This window comes from Canis aureus, chromosome X (assembly GCF_053574225.1).
Source record: "Canis aureus isolate CA01 chromosome X, VMU_Caureus_v.1.0, whole genome shotgun sequence".
In the NCBI taxonomy this organism is placed as follows: domain Eukaryota; kingdom Metazoa; phylum Chordata; class Mammalia; order Carnivora; family Canidae; genus Canis; species Canis aureus.
Window position 1 is genome coordinate 75154384 of NC_135649.1, and position 21253 is coordinate 75175636.

The window sequence follows — 21253 nt, forward strand, 5'->3', positions numbered from 1 at the left end:
CTTCTAAGCACAACATCTCCAACGAAAGAAAAGCTTTAAATAATACACTGGACCAGATGGATTTCACAGATATTTACAGAACTTTACATCCAAAGGCAACTGAATACACATTTTTCACCAGTGCACATGGAACTTTCTCCAGAATGGACCACATACTGGGTCAAACACCAGGTCTTAACCGATACCAAAAGTTTAGGATTGTCCCCTGCATATTTTCAGACAAAAATGCTTTGAAACTAGAACTAAACCATAAAAAGAAGTTTGGAAGGATTTCAAACACTTGGAGGTTAAAGACCATCCTGCTCAAAGACGAAAGGGTTAACCAGAAGATCGGGGAAGAATTAAAAAGATTCATGGAAACTAATGAGAATGAAGATACAACCATTCAAAATCTTTGGGATACAGCAAAAGCAGTCCTGAGGAGGAAAACATCACAATACAAGCATCCATCCAAAAACGGGAAAGAACTCAAAACCAAAGCAAATCTTACACCTAAAGGAGCTGGAAAAAAACAGCAAAGAAATACAAATGATATTAAAACGTTATTATTAGTAGCTATACGCCAGTAAATTAGGCAATCTAGAAGAAATGGACGCATTCCTGGAAAACCACGAACTACCAAAACTGGAACAGGAAGAAATAGAAAACCTGAACAGGCCAATAACCAGGGAGGAAATTGAAGCAGTCATCCATACTTCCCAAGACACAAAGGTCCAGGGCCAGATGGCTTCCCAGGGGATTGTATCAAACGTTTAAAGAAGAAACAAACAAACAAACAAAAAAAAACAACAAGAAGAAACCATACCTATTCTACTAAAGCTATTCAGAAAATAGAAAGAGATGGAGTACTTCCAATCTCATTCTATGAGGCCAGTATCACCTTAATTCCAAAAGCAGAAAAAGACTGCACCAAAAAAGAGAATTGTAAACCAATATCACTGATGAATACAGATGCACAAATTCTCAACAAGATAGGAGCCAGTAGGTTCCAGCAATACATTAAGAAGATTATTCACCATGATCAAGTGGGACTTATCCCCTGGATGCAAGGCTGGTTCAACACTCATAAAACAATCAATGTGATTCATCATATCAGCAGGAGAAAAACCAAGAACCATATGATCCTCTCAATAGATGCAGATAAAGCATTTGACAAAATACAGCATCCATTCCTGATCAAAACTCTTCAGAGTGTAGGGATAGAGGGAACATTCCTCGACATCTTAAAAGCCATCTACAAAAAGCCCACAGAAAATCTCATTCTCAATAGTGACACACTGAGAGCCTTTCCCATAAGATCAGGAACAAGACAGGGATGTCCACTCTCACCACAGCTATTCAACAAAGGACTAAAAATCCTAGCCTCAGCAATCAGGCAAAAAAAAGACATTAAAGCACTCAAATTGGCAAAAAAGAAGTCAAACACTCCCTCTTCACCAATGACATGATCCTTTCCATAGAAAACCCAAGACTCCACCCATACAGCAATTCGGCAGTGTGGCAGGATACAAAATCAATGCCCAGAAATCAGTGGTTTTTCTATACACTAACAATGAGACTGAAGAAAGAGAAATTAAGGAGTCAATCCCATTTCCCATTGCACCTAAATGCATAAGATACCTAGGAATAAACCTAACCAAAGACGTACAGGATCTATACCCTAAAAACTACAGAACGCTTCGGAAAGAAAGTGGGGAAGACACAAGGAGATGGAAAAATATTCCATGCTCATGGTTTGGAAAAATTAATATTGTGATAATTTCAATGTTACCCAGGGAAATTTACACATTGAATGCAATCCCTATCAAAATACCATGGACTTTCTTCAGAGAGTTGGAACAAATCATCTTAAGATTTGTGTGGCATCAGAAAAGGCCATGAATAGCCAGGGGAATTTTAAAAAAGAAATCCATAGCTGCGGTCATCACAATGCCAGGTTTTTTGAACTTGGCCACAGTAACTTCTTGCAAGATACATCCATGAAGGCAAGAGAAACAAAAGCAAAAATGAATGATTGGCACTTCATCAAGATAAAAAGCCTCTGCAGAGCAAAAGAAACAGTTAACAAAACTAAAAGACAACGTACAGAATGGGAGAAGATATTTGTAAATTACCTGTCACATAAGGGGCTAGTATCCGAGATCTATAAAGAACTTATTAAACTCCACAGCAAAGAAACAAACAATCCAATCATGAAATGGGCAAAAGACATGAACAGAAATTTCACAGTGGAAGACATAGACTAGGCCAACAAGCACATGTGAAAATGCTCCACATCACTGGCCATCAGGGAAATACAAATCAAAACCACAATGAGATACCTCCTCACACCAGTGAGAATGGGGAGAATTAACAAGGCAGGAAACCACAAATGTTGGAGAGCATGTGGAGGAAGGGGTACCGTCTTGCACTGTTGGTGGGAATGTGAACTGGTGTAGCCACTCTGGAATACTGTGTGGAGGTTCCTCAAAGAGTTAAAAATTCATCTGCCCTAGGATCCAACAATGGCACTGCTGCAGATTTACTCCAACTATACAGATGCAGTGAAATGCTGGAACATAGCATATGTTATGCTATGTTCATAGCAGCAATGATGTTCATAGCAGCAATGTCCACAATAGCCAAACTATGGACAGAGCCTCGGTGTCTATCGAAAGATGAATGGACAAAGAACATGTTGCATATATACAATGGAATATTATTCAGCCATTATGAATGATAAATACCCACTATTTGCTTGGACGTGGATGGACCTGAAGGGTATTATCCTGAGTGATATAAGTCAATCGGAGAAGGACAAACATTATATGGTCTCATTCACTTGGGGAATATAAATATTAATGAAATGGAATAAAAGTAAAGGAGAGAAAATGAGTGAAAATATCAGTGAGGGTGACAAAACATGAGAGACACCTAACTCTGGAAAATGAACAAGGGTTGGTGGAAGCGGAGGTAGGTGGGGGTTTGGGGTGACTGGGTGATGGGGACCTAGGGGGTAACTTGGCATGATGAGCCCTGGGTGTTATGATATATGGTGGCAAATTGAACTCCAATTAAAAAAATTCTAAGATTTGTATGGAACCAGAAAAGACCCTGAATAGCCAGAGGAATGTTGAAAAAGAAAACCAAAGCTGGTTGTATCACAATGCCTAAATTTAAGCTGTATTACAAAGTTGTCATCATCAAGACAGTATGGTACTGGCACAAAGCAGACACACAGTTCAGTGGAACAAAATAGATAATGCAGAAATTGACTGTCAACTCTATGGTCAACCAACTTCTACAAAGCAGGCAAGAATTTCCACTGGAAAAAAAGACACTGTCTTCAATACCTGGTGTTGGGAAAATTGGACATCCACATGCAGATGAATGAAACCAGACCATTCTCTTACACCATACACAAAGATAAACTCAAAATGGATGAAAGATTTGAGTGTGAGACAAGATTCCATCAAAATCCTAGAGAAGAACACAGGGAACTCCCTTTTTGAACTTGACCACAGCAACTTCTTGCAAGATACATCCATAAAGGTAAGGGAAACAAAAGCAAAAATGAATTATTGGGACTTCATCAAGATAAAAAGTTACTGCACAGCAAAAGAAGCAGTCAACAACATTAACAGACAACCTACAGAGTGGGAGAAGATATTTTCAAATGACATATCAGATACAGGGCTAGTATCCAAGAGCTACAAAGAACTTATCAAACTCAACATGCAAGAAACAAACAATCCAGTCATTAAATAGACAGAAGACATGAACAGATATTTCTCCAAAGACGACCTACACATACCCAGCAAGCACATGAAAAAAATGCCTCACATCACTTGCGATCAGGGAAATACACATCAAAATCACAATGAGGTACCACTTTACACCTGTGAAAATGGCTAAAAATAACAAGACAAGAAAGAGCAAATTTTGGCAAGGATGTGGAGAAAGAGGTATTTTCTTGCAGTTTTGTTGGGAATGCAAGCTGGTGCAGCCACCCTTGAAAAAAATGTGGACGTTCCTCAAGAAGTTAAAAATAGTGCTGCTCTATGACCTAGCAATTGCACTACTGGGTATTTGCCCCAAAGATACAGATGTAGTGAAACAATGGGACACCTGCATGCCAATATTCATAGCGGCAAAATCATAGCCAAACTGTGAAAGGAGCCACAATGTCCTTTGTCAGATGAATGGATAAAAAAGATATGAGATAGATAGATAGATAGATAGATAGATAGATAGATGTGAATTTGTATATACACACAATAGTATATAGATAGTATATAGTATAGTATATAGATAATAGTAATAGTAATAGTATATAGATAATTTGTATACATATGCATATACATATATATATAAATATATAAATACACAATGGAATATTACCCAGCCATTAGAAATGACGGATACCCACCATTTGCTTTGACAGGGATTAAACTGGAGGGTATTATGCTGAGTGAAGTAAGTCAATTGGAGAAGGACAATCATCATATGGTTTCACTTGTATGGGGAATATAAAAAATAGTGAAAGGGATTAAAGGGGAAAGGAGAGAAAATGAATGGGAAAAATCAGAGAGGGTGACAAAACATGAGAGACTCCTAACTCTGGGAAATGAACAAGGGGTAGTGGAAGGGGAGGTGGGTGAGGGGATTTGGTGACAGGGTGACGGCAGTGGTGAGGGCACTTGATGAGATGAGCACTGGGTGTTATACTATATGTTGGCAAATCGAACTCCAATAAAAAAGTACAAAAAATAATAAATAAAAAAATGTAAAAAAAATAAAATTCAGCAATAAGAAAACAAATCAATTTTAAATTATAGGCCAAAGGTCATAACAGACACCTCCCTGAAGAATGTACACAGATATCAACTAAGCATATGAAAAGTCTCTCCAAATCATATGCCATCAATGAGAGAGAGAGAGAAATACACACCTATTAGAATGGCCAAAAATTTTTTAAAATATTTTATTTATTTATTCATGAGTGACAGAGAGAGAGAGAGAGAGAGAGAGGCAGAGACACAGGAAGAGGGAGAAGCAGGCTCCATGCAGGGAGCCCTGACATGGCACTCAATCCCAGGTCTCCAGGATCAGGTCCTGGGCTGAAGGCAGTGTAAACCGCTGAGCCACCCGGGCTGCCCAAATGACCAAAATTTTTAATACCGACACCAAATCCTGAGGATATGGAACAAAAGAAGTTCTCATTCATTGCTGGTGTGAACACAATATTGTACAGCCACTTTGGAAAACAGTTTGGCATTTTATTACAATACTAAATCATGCATTCCAACAATCATACTTCTTGGGACCCACTCAGAGTAGTTTGCAAATTATATACACACAAAACCTGCATGATGCAGATGTTTATAGCAGCCTTACTCATAATTGCCCAAACTTAGAAGCAACAAAGATGTCCTTCAGTAGGCGAAATTATAAATAAGCCTTTGTATATCTGAACAATGAAATACGCTTAAGCATTGAAAAAAATGAGATATCAAGACATGAAAATACACGGAAAAAACTTAAATGCACATTATTCAGTGAAAAGATAATCTAAGAAAGCTACAAAGCCACATACTGCATAATTCCGATTATGCATGATTCTAGAAAAGGCAAAACCATGGTGACAGTATTTGTACTGTCAGTGGTCACTGCTTGATTGGGCTTGAGGTGGTGAGAGAATGAACAGGTAAAGCCCAGAGGATTTTTGATGCAGAGAAAATACACTGCATACTATAATGATGGATTCATATCATTACACATTTGTCCAAACCCATAGAATGTACAACACTGAGAGTGAGCCCTAATGAAAAGTAGGGACTTAGGTTGATTACTGTGTGTCAATTTAGGTTTAGTAATTATTATAAATGTCCCACTTCTGGGGAATATTGATAATGTGGGAAGCTAGTCATGTGCTGGGACAGCAAGTATATGAGAAATCCATGTTCCTTCCTCTCACTTTTCCTGTAAACCTAAACTTCTCCTAAAAAAACAAAAAAATAATTATTAAAATGCTGCATTCTATGTTACATATATTTTTACTATAATAAAATAATTACAAAAGGGAATGCCTTGAACAACCTTGCACTTATAAATACAATTAAGAAGAAACTGACCAATTCTTCAAAAACAAACTACTAGCACTTTATTTTTCTAAAAGATTTTATTTATTTATTCATGAGAGACACGGAGAAAGACAGAGAGAGGTAGAGACACAGGCAGAGGGAGAAGCAGGCTCCATGCAGTGAGCCCGATGCAGGACTCATCTGGGACTCAATCCTGGGTCTCCAGGATCAAGACCCAGGCCGAAGGCTGTGCTAAACCGCTGAGCCACCCAGGCTACCCCTACTAACACTTTAATAGAGATGAAATACATATGAGTAGTTCTACATCCATTAAAGAAATGCTCTTCATTATGTAAAAGCTTCCAAAAGGGAAATATTCAGGCCCAAATGTCTTTACTGGAGAATTCTACCAAACATTAAATAATTAACACCAATCTTATGAATTTATACAATCTCATCCAGAATTAGAACAGGGGAGAATATTTCCCAACTCATTTTATGAAGCCAATATTACCCTGGTACCAAAATCAAATTTAGAAGAAAAAAAAATCTAAAAACCAGTATTTCTCATCAACCTATATGCAAAATTCCTCACAAAACATATTAGCAAACCTAATCCAACAATGCATAAAAAGAATTATATACCATTACCAAGTCAATCTTATTCCAAGGATGAAAGGCTCGTTCAACATTTGAAAGTCAATGAACATAAACCACTATATGAACAGGTTAAAGAAGAAAAATCATATGATCACATCAATTAATGTGGAAAAAGGATTGAAAAAAAATCCAACATCCATTCCTGATAATAAACTCTCAAAAAAAAAATAAAAAATAAACTCTCAGCAAAGTATGAATAGAAGGGAACTTCATGAATCCAGACAAAGGGCATATATGAAAAACTTAAAGGTAACATCATTGTTAACTATATGGTGAAAAATTAAATGCTTTCACCCAGGACTCAGAAAAGACACATCCACTCTCACCACTCTTATTTAACATAGTTCTGGGAGTTCTAGCCACTGCAGCAAGTTAAGGAAGGAAAATAAAACATACGGATTGGAAAGGAAGAAATATAGCTGTCCCAATTTGCAGATGACATGATTGACTATTTAGAAAATTCCCAAGGAATTTACAAAAAATAAAAACAGTCCTGGAACTAGTGAGTTCAACACTGTGGCAGGATATGAGATCAACATGCAAGAAACAATCACATTGTACGTAGTAACAATGAACACATGGAAACCAAAATCAAAACCTGATAACTTTTACAATTGCTCTGAAGAAATTGAAATACTCGGTACACACTTAAAATATGTACATGATCTATATGCTGAAAACTACAAAATGCCAAGAAAAGAAATTAAGAGAACTTAAATAAATGTAAAAACACACTATGTGAATGGATTAGAAGACAATACAGTAAGGCAGTCAATTCTCCTCAAATTGATATATAGATTTAACACAGTTCCTACCAAAACTTCAGCAAAGGTTTTTTTTTTAATAGACATAGACAAGTTTATTCTAAAATGTATATTAAAAGGTACAGGCCCTAGCATAGCTGAAACCGTCTTGCCATGGAAAAGTAAAATGGGAGTAATCACCCTTCCCAATAATAAAGCCTACAATATAACTACTGTGATCAAGACCTGTACAGAAATGTCCATAGAAGCTTTATTCTTAATAGCCAAATACTAGATACAACCTAAATGTCCTTCACAGAGTCCGTGGTTAAACAAACATGCATACTACATAATCATACTCAGTAACAAATACAAACTTGATACATGCAGCAACTTCGATGAATCTCAAGGGCATGCTAGATGAAAAACAGTGAGTTCCAAAGTGTATGGTTTCATTTATATAAGTTTGAACGACAAAGTTATAGAAATGGAGAACAGCAGATCAGAGGTTGCCAGGGGTTAGGGACCAACGTGGTTAGAGTGGGAAGGAAGTTCATATGGCTATAAAAAGGCAACATGAGGGAACTTTCCAGAATGCTCGGTGAGACGCGGAGGAGTGGCAGCTGCCCGAGCTGCGCTCAGCAACGTGCTCCTTCCCGCTTCGTCACACCAGCCTCGGCCTTCTCACCAGCTATAGAAAATGGTGAAAGAAACCACTTACTATGATGTTTTGGGGGTCAAACCCAATGCCACCCAGGAGGAATGGAAAAAGACTTACAGGAAACTGGCCTTGAAGTACCACCCTGATAAGAATCCAAATGAAGGAGAGAAGTTTAAACAAATTTCTCAAGCTTATGAAGTACTCTCTAATGCAAAGAAAAGGAAATTATATGACGAAGGAGGAGAACAGGCAATTAAAGAAGGTGGAGCTGGTGGTGGTTTTGGCTCCCTCATGGACATCCTTGATATGTTTTTTGGAGGAGGAGGCAGGATGCAGAGAAAACGGAGAGGTAAAAATGTTGTACATCAGCTCTCAGTAACCTTAGAAGATTTATGTAATGGTGCAACAAGAAAACTATCTCTGCAAAAGAATGTGATTTGCGATAAATGTGAAGGCCGAGGTGGTAAGAAAGGAGCAGTCAAATGTTGTTCCAATTGCAGAGGTACTGGAATGCATCAGATAGGACCTGGAATGGTTCAGCAAATTCAGTCTGTGTGCATGGAGTGCCAGGGCCATGGGGAACAGATCAGTCCTAAAGATAGATGTAAAAACTGCAATGGAATGAAGATAGTTTGAGAGAAGAAGATTCTAGAAGTGCATATTGACAAAGGCATGAAAGATGTCCAGAAGATAACATTCCATGGTGAGGGAGACCAAGAACCAGGACTGGAACCAGGAGATATTATCATTGTTTTAGATCAGAAGGACCATGCTGTTTTTACTCGACGAGAAGATCTTTTCATGTGTATGGATATACAGCTGGTTGAAGCCCTGTGTAGCTTTCAAAAGCAAATATCTACTCTTGACAACCCAACCATCGTCATCACCTTTCATCCAGGTCATATTGTCAGGCATGGGGATATCAAGCAAGGGTGCTAAACGAAGGCATGCCAATTTGTCATAGACCATATGAGAAGGGTCGCCTAATCATCGAATTTAAGGTAAACTTCCCTGAGAATGGCTTTCTCTCTCCTGATAAACTTTCTTTGCTAGAAAAACTCCTACCTGAGAGGAAGGAAGTAGAAGAAACTGATGAAATGGACCAGGTAGAACTGGTGGACTTTGATCCCAATCAGAAAAGACAGTGCCATTACAATGGGGAAGCATATGAGGATGATGAACATCATCCTAGGGATGGTGTTCAGTGTCAGACCTCTTAATGGGGCCAGTGAATAACACTGCTGCTGGCATTTTATATGCAGTAGTGAATGAATGAAGGACTATAATCGTAGCTCACTACTTGCTATTGTTTTTGTTTTAATATTCAACTATAGTAGTGTTTTAAAAGTTAAATGAAGAATAAGCTCAAATATAAGAGCTCAAAATAGGCAACATGAAAAAAATAGGCAACATAAGTTATCCTTAGTGTGACAGAACTATTCTGTATATTATCTGTGGTTGTATACACAAGAATTGACATATGTGATAAAATTGTATAACAGTAAATATACACATATACACAAATGACTACAAGTCTGAATAACACTGTATCAATGTCAATATCCTACTTGTGATATTGTACTATATAGTCTTCACAGAAACAGTAAAGTGTACAGGAGATCTTTGTATAATTTTTACAACTGCATATGAATGTACAATTATTTCAATAAAATTACTACCACAAAAAATTCTACTAATATTTTTCCCTTTTTCATCTTTAGCATCATAATAGCTTATTTACTGGCTGCTAATAATGTTTGGACAAGGCCTCAGATAATGAATAGCTATGGGCCACTGGTTCAAACTAAGCTGAAGTAGATATGATTTTTTTAAATAATAAATTTATTTTTTATTGGTGTTCAATTTGCCAACATACAGAATAACACCCAGTGCTCATCCCGTCAAGTGCCCCCCTCAGTGCCCGTCACCCATTCACCCCTACCCCCTGCCCTCCTCCCCTTCCACCACCCCTAGTTCGTTTTTTGATGCTTCTGATCTTCAGAGATGTTGATCACACTGGGATACTATTACACTTTCCTAAGAAGTCATCTGACATCCTGTGAATTCCTTGGTACTGTCAATGTGTAATCAGGCTGCATGACCACTTCATAAGTGTGGTATACAAGGCTAAGGAAGGGACTGGGTAAATACCAGCTTGAAAGAAATAATTGGAAGAGTTGGACTATTTTCCCTGAGATAAGGAGACATAAAGGATAGGACCCCTGAGTTCAGATCCCTAAAGGAATTTTTGGGGGCAAAAGAAGTAGCCATGTTCTCTGAGGTTCTAAGTGTGAGCAAACATAGGATCAGCAGTAAACTTCAGGGGTGCTTTATAGGTGCAGATATAGGTTTAGCAGAAAGAAAGACTAGCTGAGCTGCCCAGTAATATTTACTGCTTTTACATGTGGAGAGTGCCCTATTTTTGGAAGGATTTAAGCAGAAGTAATTGAACATCTTTCAGAAATGCGGAAATTTCTTTTCAATGTACAAATTCTAACACCAAAGTAATCATGTGAAGCTAGGTTGCTAGTGCTTTATCTCAATACATCTCTGATTCCTTCATTGACTTGCTGTTTTTTTCCTAATTGAAACCCTCTCTTCCTTGGTGATTGATTGGAAGAGAAATAGAAGTACTCTGATGTCTTGGGATCAGTATTCTATGTAGACTGGAATATCTTTACAGAAAAGTTCAAGCTACTATTGTTTGTGGGAGCATGTAGGGACACAGAACCCCTCATTAACTTCCTGAACTAATTTGAGAGACTGATGTGGATGCAGGATAACCATGGCCAGCTTTTAGTTCTGGCATTTCTGCATTATATGAAATATAGTTGTTTCCATATCTGATTTTCCTAATAAATTGTGAGCTCCTTCAGGGACACCATGTCTGTCTTTTCTGTGTGTTCTTTCTTCATCTAGAACCTTACACATAGTGGCTACTTGATAGTTCCTCCATAAAGAGTTTCTTAGACATGATCAGATTGTTTGTGGTATAGTGTGTATACCAAATACTAGGCTGGCATTTTTTTCACAGAGGGAAGAGGGAGCTGGCTCCCAGATTTTTTTTTTTTTGCACAACACCTAAAACAAATACTGTGACAATTTCTAAAAGTATCTTCCACGACTTCCTTCATTTAAAGACAGCCAGGGAGATAAAATGATATTCTTAAGAACTGAGCTTTTGGGGCAGCCCGAGTGGCTCAGTGGTTTAGTGATGCCTTTGGTCCTGGGCATGATACTGAAGACCCAGGATCAAGTCCCACGACGGGCTCCTTGCATGGAGCCTGCTTCTCTCTCTGCCTGTGTCTCTGCCTCTCTCTCTCTCTGTTTCTCATGAGTAAATAAATAAAAATCTTAAAAAAAAACTGAGCTTTATTTTAATAAATTAATTTTTTATTGGTGTTCAATTTACCAACATACAGAATAACACCCAGTGCTCATCCCATCAAGTGTCCCCCTCAGTGCCTGTCACGCACTCAACACACCCCCCCCCGCCCTCCTCCCCTTCCACCACCCCTAGTTCATTTCCCAGAGTTAGGAGTCTTCATGTTCTGTCTCCCTTTCTGATATATCCCACACATTTCTTCTCCCTTCCCTTCTATTCCCTTTCACTATTATTTATGTTCCCCAAATGAATGAGAACATATAATGTTTGTCCTTCTCCGATTGACTTACTTCACTCAGCATAATACCCTCCAGTTCCATCCACGTTGAAGCAAATGGTGGGTATTTGTCGTTTCTAATGGCTGAGTAATATTCCATTGTGTACATAAACCACATCTTATTTATCCATTCATCTTTCGATGGACACCAAGGCTCCTTCCACAGTGTGGCTATTGTGGACATTGCTGCTAGAAACATCGGGGTGCAGGTGTCCGGGCGTTTCATTGCATCTGAATCTCTGGAGTAAATCCCCAACAGTGCAATTGCTGGGTCGAAGGGCAGGTCCATTTTTAACTCTTTGAGGAACCTCCACACAGTTTTCCAGAGTGGCTGCACCAGTTCACATTCCCACCAACAGTGTAAGAGGGTTCCCTTTTCTCCGCATCCTCTCCAACATTTGTTGTTTCCTGCCTTCTTAATTTCTCCCATTCTCACTGGTGTGAGGTGATATCTCATTGTGGTTTTTATTTGTATTTCCCTGATGGCAAGTGATGTGGAGCATTTTCTCATGTGCATGTTGGCCATGTCTATGTCTTCCTCTGTGAGATTTCTGTTCATGTCTTTTGCCCATTTCATGATTGGATTGTTTGTTTCTTGGGTGTTGAGTTTAAGAAGTTCTTTATAGATCTCGGAAACTAGCCCTTTATCTGACATGTCATTTGCAAATATCTTCTCCCATTCTGTAGGTTGTCTTTTAGTTTTATTGACAGTATCCTTTGCTGTGCAAAAGCTTCTTATCTTGATGAAGTCCCAATAGTTCATTTCTGCTTTTGTTTCTTTTGCCTTCGTGGATGTATCTACCAAGAAGTTACTGTGGCCAAGTTCAAAAAGGGTGTTGCGTGTGTTCTCCTCTAGGATTTTGATGGACTCTTGTCTCACATTTAGATCTTTCATCCATTTTGAGTTTATCTTTGTGTACGGTGAAAGAGAGCGGTCTAGTTTCATTCTTCTGCATGTGGAGATGTCCAATTTTCCCAGCACCATTTATTAAAGAGACTGTCTTTCTTCCAATGGATAGTCTTTCCTCCTTTATCGAATATTAGTTGACCATAAAGTTCAGGGTCCACTTCTGGGTTCTCTATTCTGTTCCATTGATCTATGTGTCTCTTTTTGTGCCAGTACCACACTGTCTTGATGACCACAGCTTTGTAGTACAACCTGAAATCTGGCATTGTGATGCCCCCAGCTATGGTTTTCTTTTTTAAAATTCCCCTGGCTATTCGGGATCTTTTCTGATTCCACACAAATCTTAAAATAATTTGTTCTAACTCTCTGAAGAAAGTCCATGGTATTTTGATAGGGATTGCATTAAACGTGTAGATTGCCCTGGGTAACATTGACATTTTCACAATATTAATTCTGCCAATCCATGAGCATGGAATATTTTTCCATCTCTTTGTGTCTTCCTCAATTTCTTTCAGAAGTGTTCTATAGTTTTTAGGGTATAGATCCTTTACCTCATTGGTTAGGTTTATTCCGAGGTATCTTATGCTTTTGGGTGCAATTGTAAATGGGATTGACTCCTTAATTTCTCTTTCTTCAGTCTCATTGTTAGTGTATAGAAATGACACTGACTTCTGGGCATTGATTTTGTATCCTGCCACGCTACCGAATTGCTGTATGAGTTCTAGCAATCTTGGGGTGGAGGCTTTTGGGTTTTCTATGTAGAGTATCATGTCATTGGCGAAGAGGGAGAGTTGGACTTCTTCTTTGCCAATTTGAATGCCTTTAATGTCTTTTTGTTGTCTGATTACTGAGGCTAGGACTTCCAGGACTATGTTGAATAGCTGTGGTGAGAGTGGACATCCCTGTCTTGTTCCTGATTTTAGGGGAAAGGCTCCCAGTGCTTCCCCATTGAGAATGATATTTGCTGTGGGCTTTTCGTAGATGGCTTTTAAGATGTCGAGGAAGTTCCCTCTATCCCTACACTCTGAAGAGTTTTGATCAGGAATGGATGCTGTACTTTGTCAAATGCTTTCTCTGCATCTAATGAGAGGATCATATGGTTCTTGGTTTTTCTCTTGCTGATATGATGAATCACATTGATTGTTTTATGAGTGTTGAACCAGCCTTGTGTCCCGGGGATAAATCCTACTTGGTCATGGTGAATAATTTTCTTAATGTGCTGTTGGATCCTATTGGCTAGTATCTTGTTGAGAATTTTTGCATCCATGTTCATCAGGGATATTGGTCTGTAATTCTCCTTTTTGGTGGGGTCTTTGTCTGGTTTTGGAACTAACTTGATGCTGGCCTCATAGAACGAATTTGGAAGTACTCTATCTCTTTCTATCTTTCCAAAGAGCTTTAGTAGAATAGGTATGATTTCTTGTTTAAACGTTTGGTAGAATTCCCCTGGGAAGCCATCTGGCCCTGGACTCTTGTGTCTTGGGAGGTTTTTGAGGACTGCTTCAATTTCCTCCCTGGTTATTGGCCTGTTCAGGTTTTCTATATCTTCCTGTTCCAGTTTTGGTAGTTTGTGGCTTTCCAGGAATGCGTCCATTTCTTCTAGATTGCCTAATTTATTGGCGTATAGCTGTTCATAATATGTTTTTAAAATCGTTTGTATTTCCTTGGTGTTGGTAGTGATCTCTCCTTTCTCATTCATGATTTTATTAATTTGAGTCTTCTCTCTCTTCTTTTTAATAAGGCTGGCTAATGGTTTATCTATCTTATTAATTCTTTCAAAGAACCAACTCCTGGTTCTGTTGATCTGTTCCACAGTTCTTCTGGTCTCCATTTCGTTGAGTTCTGCTCAAATTTTAATTAACTCTCTTCTTCTGCTGGGCGTAGGGTCCATCTGCTGTTTTTTCTCTAGCTCCTTTAGGTGTAAGGTTAGCTTTTGTATTTGAGTTCTTTCCAGTTTTTGAATGGATGCTTGTATTGCGATGTATTTCCCCCTTAGGACTGCTTTTGCTGCATCCCAAAGATTTTGAATGGTTGTATCTTCATTCTCATTAGTTTCCATGAACATTTTTAATTCTTCCTTATTTTCCTGGTTGACCCTTTCATCTTTTAGCAGAATTGTCCTTAACCTCCACATTTTTGAGGTCCTTCCAAACTTCTTGTTGTGATTTAGTTCTAATTTCAAGGCATTATGGTCTGAGAATATGCAGGGGACGATCCCAATCTTTTGGTATTGGTTCAGACCCAATTTGTGACCCAATATGTGGTCTATTCTGGAGAAAGTTCCATGTGCACTTGAGAAGAATGTGTATTCAGTTGAGTTTGGATGTAAAGTTCTGTAGATATCTGTGAAATCCATCTGGTCCAGTTTATCATTTAAAGCTCTCGTTTCTTTGGAGATGTTGTGCTTAGAATACCTATCGAGGGTAGGAAGAACTATATTGAAGTCACCAAGTATAAGTGTATTATTATCTAAGTATTTCTTCACTTTGATTATTAATTAGTTTAAATATTTGGCAGCTCCCACATTCGGGACATATATATTGAGGATTGTTAAGTCCTCTAGTTGGATAGATCCTTTAAGTATGAGATAGTGTCCCTCTTCATACTCACTACAGACTTCGGGGTAAATTTTAGTTTATCTGATATAAGGATGGCTACCCCTGCTTTCTTTTGAGGACCATTTGAATGGTAAATGGTTCTCCAACCTTTTATTTTCAGGTTGTAGGTGTCCTTCTGTCTAAAATGAGTCTCTTGGGACCCCTGGGTGGCGCAGCGGTTTAGCACCTGCCTTTGGCCCAGGGCACGATCCTGGAGACCTGGGATCGAATCCCATGTCAGGCTCCCGGTGCATGGAGCCTGCTTCTCCCTCTGCCTGTGTCTCTGCCTCTCTCTCTGTGTGTGTGACTCTCATAAATAAAAAAAATAAAAATAAAATGAGTCTCTTGTAGACCGCAAATAGATGGGTCCTGCTTTTTTATCCAGTCTGAAACCCTGCGCCTTTTGATGGGGTCATTAAGCCCATTCAGGTTCAGAGTTACTGTTGAAAGATATGAGTTTAGTGTCATCATGATATCTATTCAGTCCTTGTTTATGTGGATTGTTCCACTTAACTTCTTCTTAAAGGGGAATTTTAAGAGTCCCCCTTAAAACTTCTTGCAGAGCTGGTTTGGAGGTCACATATTCTTTCAGTTCCTGCCTGTCTTGCGTCTGCCTGCCTGTCTGTCTGTCGCCGAAACACAATGTGTCAGCTCCTGCCTGTCTTGGAACCTCTTTATCTCTCCTTCCATTTTGAATGAGAGCCTTGCTCGATAACGTATTCTTGGTTGCATGTTCTTCTCATTTAGGACCCTGAATATATCCTGCCAGCCCTTTCTGGCCTGCCAGGTCTCTGTGGAGAGGTCTGCTGATACCCTAATATTCCTCCCTATAAAAGTCAGGGATTTGTTGTCTCTTGCTGCTTTAAGGATCTTCTCTTTATCTTTGGAATTTGCAAGCTTCACTATTAAATGTTGGAATCTCTCTATTTCCTGGATCTGAATGCCGGTTTCCCTTACCAGATTAAGAAAGTGTTCAGCTAGGTTTGTTCAAATACATATTCTGGCCCTCTGTCCCTTTCGGCGCCCTCGGGAACCCCAATTAAACGTAGGTTTTTCTTCCTCAGGCTGTCGTTTATTTCCCTTAATGTGTCTTCATGACCTTTTAATTGTTTGTCTCTTTTTCCCTCAGTTTCACTCTTTGCCATCAACTTGTCTTCTATGTCACTCACTCGTTCTTCCACCTCGTTAACCCTCGTCGTTAGGACTTCTAGTTTGGATTGCATCTCATTCAATTGATTTTTAATTTCTGCCTGATTGGATCTAAAGTCTGCAGTCATGAAGTCTCTCGAGTCCTTTATGCTTTTTTCTAGAGCCACCAGTAGCTGTATAATAGTGCTTCTGAATTGGCTTTCTGACATTGAATTGTAATCCAGATTTTGTAACTCTGTGGGAGAGAGGACTGTTTCTGATTCTTTCTTTTGAGGTAGGTTTTCCTTCTAGTCATTTTTCTCAGTGCAGAGTGTCCAAAAACAAGTTGTATTGGGAAAAGGAGAAAAAGAGAGAGAGAGAAGGAAAGAAAAGAGAAAAAGAAAAAAGACAAAAGGAAGAAAAAAAAGAGAAGAAAAAGAGAAAGAAAAAGAAAGAAAGGTGAAAAAAAAGGTTGGGGGAATCAATCAGAAATCAAAAAGAAAAAAAACACACGGGGGAGTATCTTCTTCTAAGTCCCTTGACTTCCCCTGGAACTTGTCCATCTAGCTTGTCTTCTGGGGGAGCGGCCTGTTGTGCTGATTTTCAGGTGTTAGCACTTGGGGGAGCTGCTCTGCCCCCTGCCTGGTGCAGGGCTCAGTGGGGGTTGTTTACCCCGTGAGGCCCCAGGAGAAACAACCCCGGTGGCTGCTGCAGCTGTGGAAACCTGGATTCAGCTCCCGCAGTAACTCCAGAGCTCTCTGTATGCAGGGCCTGGAGGCTCCGGGGTGGGGCCGCTGATCTGCTCAGCTTGGGGCAGGAGCGTCCTTCCTGTCCTGGGCCCTCCTGGCCTCTGCCTATTCCGGGGGGAGACTGGATCTTGGGCTGTGTCCTGGCACCCTGTGCTCCCGGTCTGAGCTGTTGGATTTGTGCTCCCAGTCGCGCAGCCGCCTCTTCACAGAGCCTCTGCCGGAGTCCCTCTGAGCTGCTCCCGGTCGGGGCACTCTCCTGGGCGCGCAGGTGTCTGTTAGTGTCCCAGGGAGCCTGAGGGCATCCCCGCCCTCCTGGGGTCCTGCTCTAACTCCCTGCAGGCGCCTTTCCGCCCAGGAAGATTGGTGCAGCTCCTGCTTCTGCGGGACGGGACTCTCCTGTCCTGGGGACACTCGCCCTGGCCTTAGCCTGGCTCCTCACGGGGCCCCTCCCCCTTGGAGGCCTTTTGTTTCTTTATTCCCCCCCCCCCCCCCCGTCTTCCTACCTTGATAGAAGCACGAACTCTTCTCACTGTAGCATTTCAGCTGCTCTCTCTTTAAATCTCAGGCCGAATTTTAGATTTTCAGGATGATTTGAAGGTTATCTAGGTAATTTGGTGGGGACAGGTGATTTGGGACCCTACTCTTCTGCCATCTTGCCCCTCCTCCCCCAAGAACTGAGCTTTTGAGAAAGTTTCTAGCACTGGACATATTTGGCTTGATGTCTTAGGTATGAGAAGAGTAGCGTGGTTGTGGGCATTTTCTTTCAGCAGAGCTGAGGTTACTGGGTTGGCGAGGCCTTTATAAATGAGCAGGGCCTTCTCAAACCTTCTTTAAAAACTAAATTTTACTGATACATGTTCCAGTATGGGAGTCTTTGCTTCCCATTGTCCTCCTCACTCTTGGGAGTGGGGACAGGGTGAGATAAGGAGAGAACAATGTGTTGCTGGACCTTCAAGAATGTAAAAAGGAAATTCAGAAAGGCTAAGTAGGTTAGGGATGGAAAGAAAAGAGTCTGTGGCTCAGAGGGAGATGCAGTAGAGGAGGCTGGGCCTTCTCAGGCCCCTTGGTGGATAGGTGGGAACATCCACAGTGCAGGAGTCTGGCTGTGTTGCCTGTTTCAATGGTGGGGAGGAGTAAGCAGGGACACACTAGAAGCCTGAGCCCTGGCCTCACCAAGCACCTGTCAGTCTGTCAGTCAGAACTTCCAGGACTTCTCTGCAAATGCCCTCCCTTTTGCTGGGATCGCTCCCAGAAAGGCACTAGTAAGATAAGACGGCCCTTGGAAGGGGAGTAGAGGGTAACCTAAAATTAGCCTCTAGATCTGACACCTAGCCTTTAGGCAGTGTTGTTAACAGTGGAAGTCAAGGACCTGCCTGCTTAGGCCCCAGGGCAAATAGGAATTCCCTATGGAGGGACCACCAGGGCCCAGTGCTTCACAGAGAGGCAGCAGACGACAGTGACACCAGGCAGCCTGGTCTCAGGTGGAATCCCAGTGAGTATCTGGAGCCTAGAACCTAATGATGCTGCCGGGGAGGAATGAACCCTTAGGGTTGCAGGCCCATGGACCTGTAACTACCACCCTTAATAGGTGTTTCCCACTGGATCTGGTTTCTGGGGGGTGCATGGAAGACTGGTAGAGAAATCTGCCCATAGAGGGAAGGAAGGTTATGATGATGGCTTCCTGCTATGTCTGTCCCAAGAAGATGTGTGTGCCTTGGCTCTGGGGCCCAAATGGACCTACTTCTAGAGGGAAATTGTGGTTATACAATACAGGGATGGCAAAGATTTGTCTTTGTGTCCCTGTGTTTTATTTGTCTGTGTTGTGGGGTGCATCTGGTTGGATTCAAGGGCAGAAGGGCAGAGCTCCTCGGGTTGTAGGAAGGAAGCTAAAGCTTGAAAATAATCTACTAATACTTAGAGGACTGTTCTAGGGCCCACTGAAACTAGCCACTTCTCTGTAGTTCTTAACTTATATTCACAGACCCACAAGAGGGTCTTAGAATTCAAAGGGTCCAAAAACATGGATGAAGCAAACAATTACCCTTTTTTACCTCTAATATCTAACTGAAATTTACCATTTCCTTTCAAGGACGAATGCAGACAGCAAATGGCAGTAGTATTACCAGTTCCTATAACTTGGTCACCAGAAGGAGTCAGGCATTTCATATCATATTACACTTGTGAAAGAGATCTGGAAATGTCATTTATGCTTATCATCACTTAGAAATTATTAATAGATCTTGGTATTTATATGTTAATAAAGAACATTTATTACTATATCATGTGGTTTAAAAATAGCTATATTTCAATATAACTGGTTTCCTTTAATCTTATGTATTTTATGTATTAAAAATTATTCTAAGAGGGGATAAGAGACTTAACCAGATTTCCATAGAGGTCAATGTCACAAAAAAAAGATTTAAAACCCCTGTTCTTTGGGGATCAGGAAGGGGATCCTTGCATAGAATGGCCACATAATAATTCTTAGCTTAATAAACCACAGAAAGGTGAAGTTAGACAATAGATTAATTAGATTTTCTTATCCTATCTAAAAAGGCACAGTTCACTCAAGTGCCCAAGCCAGCTGAGGTCCATGACTTGATTTTCCTATGGAGGCCCATTAGATGGTCTCTGCTGGGGGCTCCTGGTATGACCTTGGTGAGAGCTTCATTTCCTTCCATACTCCCTCCTCTCTTCATCTTCCTGAAACCATCCTCCCCTTCCCCCATGAAATAGTAAGGGAATCCCTATTGGCTATCAGAAAAAATGATCTGTGAAGAAACTTTCCATGAATAAAGTCCCTGGAATTCAGCATGATCCTCAAAACTGAGGACTCTGGGAGCTGCAATGTGATTCTACTTAAGACAAGGGAAAGGGGCATATGTTTGTTTTTCAAGTTGCAATAGAAAGAATAAGATGGAGAATAGGGAAACATGGGTCTATCTCTGCTATTACCTTGATGTAAGGCAGCTGGCAAATCCCTTCCCTCTCAGACTTCAGTTTTCTTCATCCACAAAATGGGCATGATATTACCTGTCCCACTATGTGAAATAGCTTTGAAAAGCATGAGATTATAAACGTGTTCTGGGTTCTTGCTAATGAGACAATTGACAATAACATTCATGTGGCCTTAGGAAAAAGTCCATGTTCTTGTCTGACTTGGGTTTTCTATCTCTAAATTAGGGGAATTAAATGATTTATTTGGTGCATTACAGCTCTGAAATTATAGGACTTTAAGTAAAGGAGCCGTAGTAGAAATTAGAGACCTAGGTAATAATAATCACTTGATACTACAATTGCTGAGTTACTACACCTGACTAATACATTCATGTGTTATTCTAAACACTTAACTCAATTATTAATTTAAGTATTAACTCATTTAATCTTAACAAATAACTCTCTGAGACAGGTACTATTATCATCCTCTCTTTATGGATGAAGAAATAAGCACAGAGAGATTAAGTAATCTGCTTTAAGTCACACAGCTACTAAGTAGTAGCTGGAGCTGGGATTGAACCAGAATTCCAGACCATGTCTTACCACTACTTTATATGGCTTCTCATTCTGCAGTGGATGTAAAACAAACCCATATAAAGAAGTTACAATACAATGTCATGACTGCTATAGTTATATGAGAGTATACGTTGGAGGAAATAACCCAATAGAAGGAACTGCATGTGTCAGAAAGAAGCATGATATATATGGAGAGCCTTCATTTATTTTCCCTTATTGCTGGGTCTTGGGGTATAAGCAGAGAAGTAGCAGGAAGTGAGCCTGGAGATGTTGGCCAAGATTTGCTCATAAAGGAAGGATCTGTGAGCCAGGCTAAAGTATCTGGGCTATACTATGAAAGAAAGGGGAGCCATTAAGGGCTTTAAAACAGGGGATTGGCACAGGCCAGATTTGTATTTTTAAGTGATTGCTTTAGCTATAATGTGGAGAAAATATTGAGAAGGGAAAACAGGAGACTACTATAACAGTTGACACAAAAAATGATAAGGGCTTAGGTAAAGCACTGGCAGTGGGGATAAGTCTGAATGGGGTGGGCTATAGAGGACTCTAGGAAGTAAAATCCACAGGACTT

The 21253-nt window shown here is 40.2% G+C and overlaps 1 pseudogene; it reads left to right on the forward strand.

The window, feature by feature from the left end:
- Positions 1–8093: 8093 nt before the first annotated feature.
- On the forward strand, positions 8094–9483 carry LOC144307917 (dnaJ homolog subfamily A member 1 pseudogene; annotated as a pseudogene).
- Positions 9484–21253: the final 11770 nt, after the last annotated feature.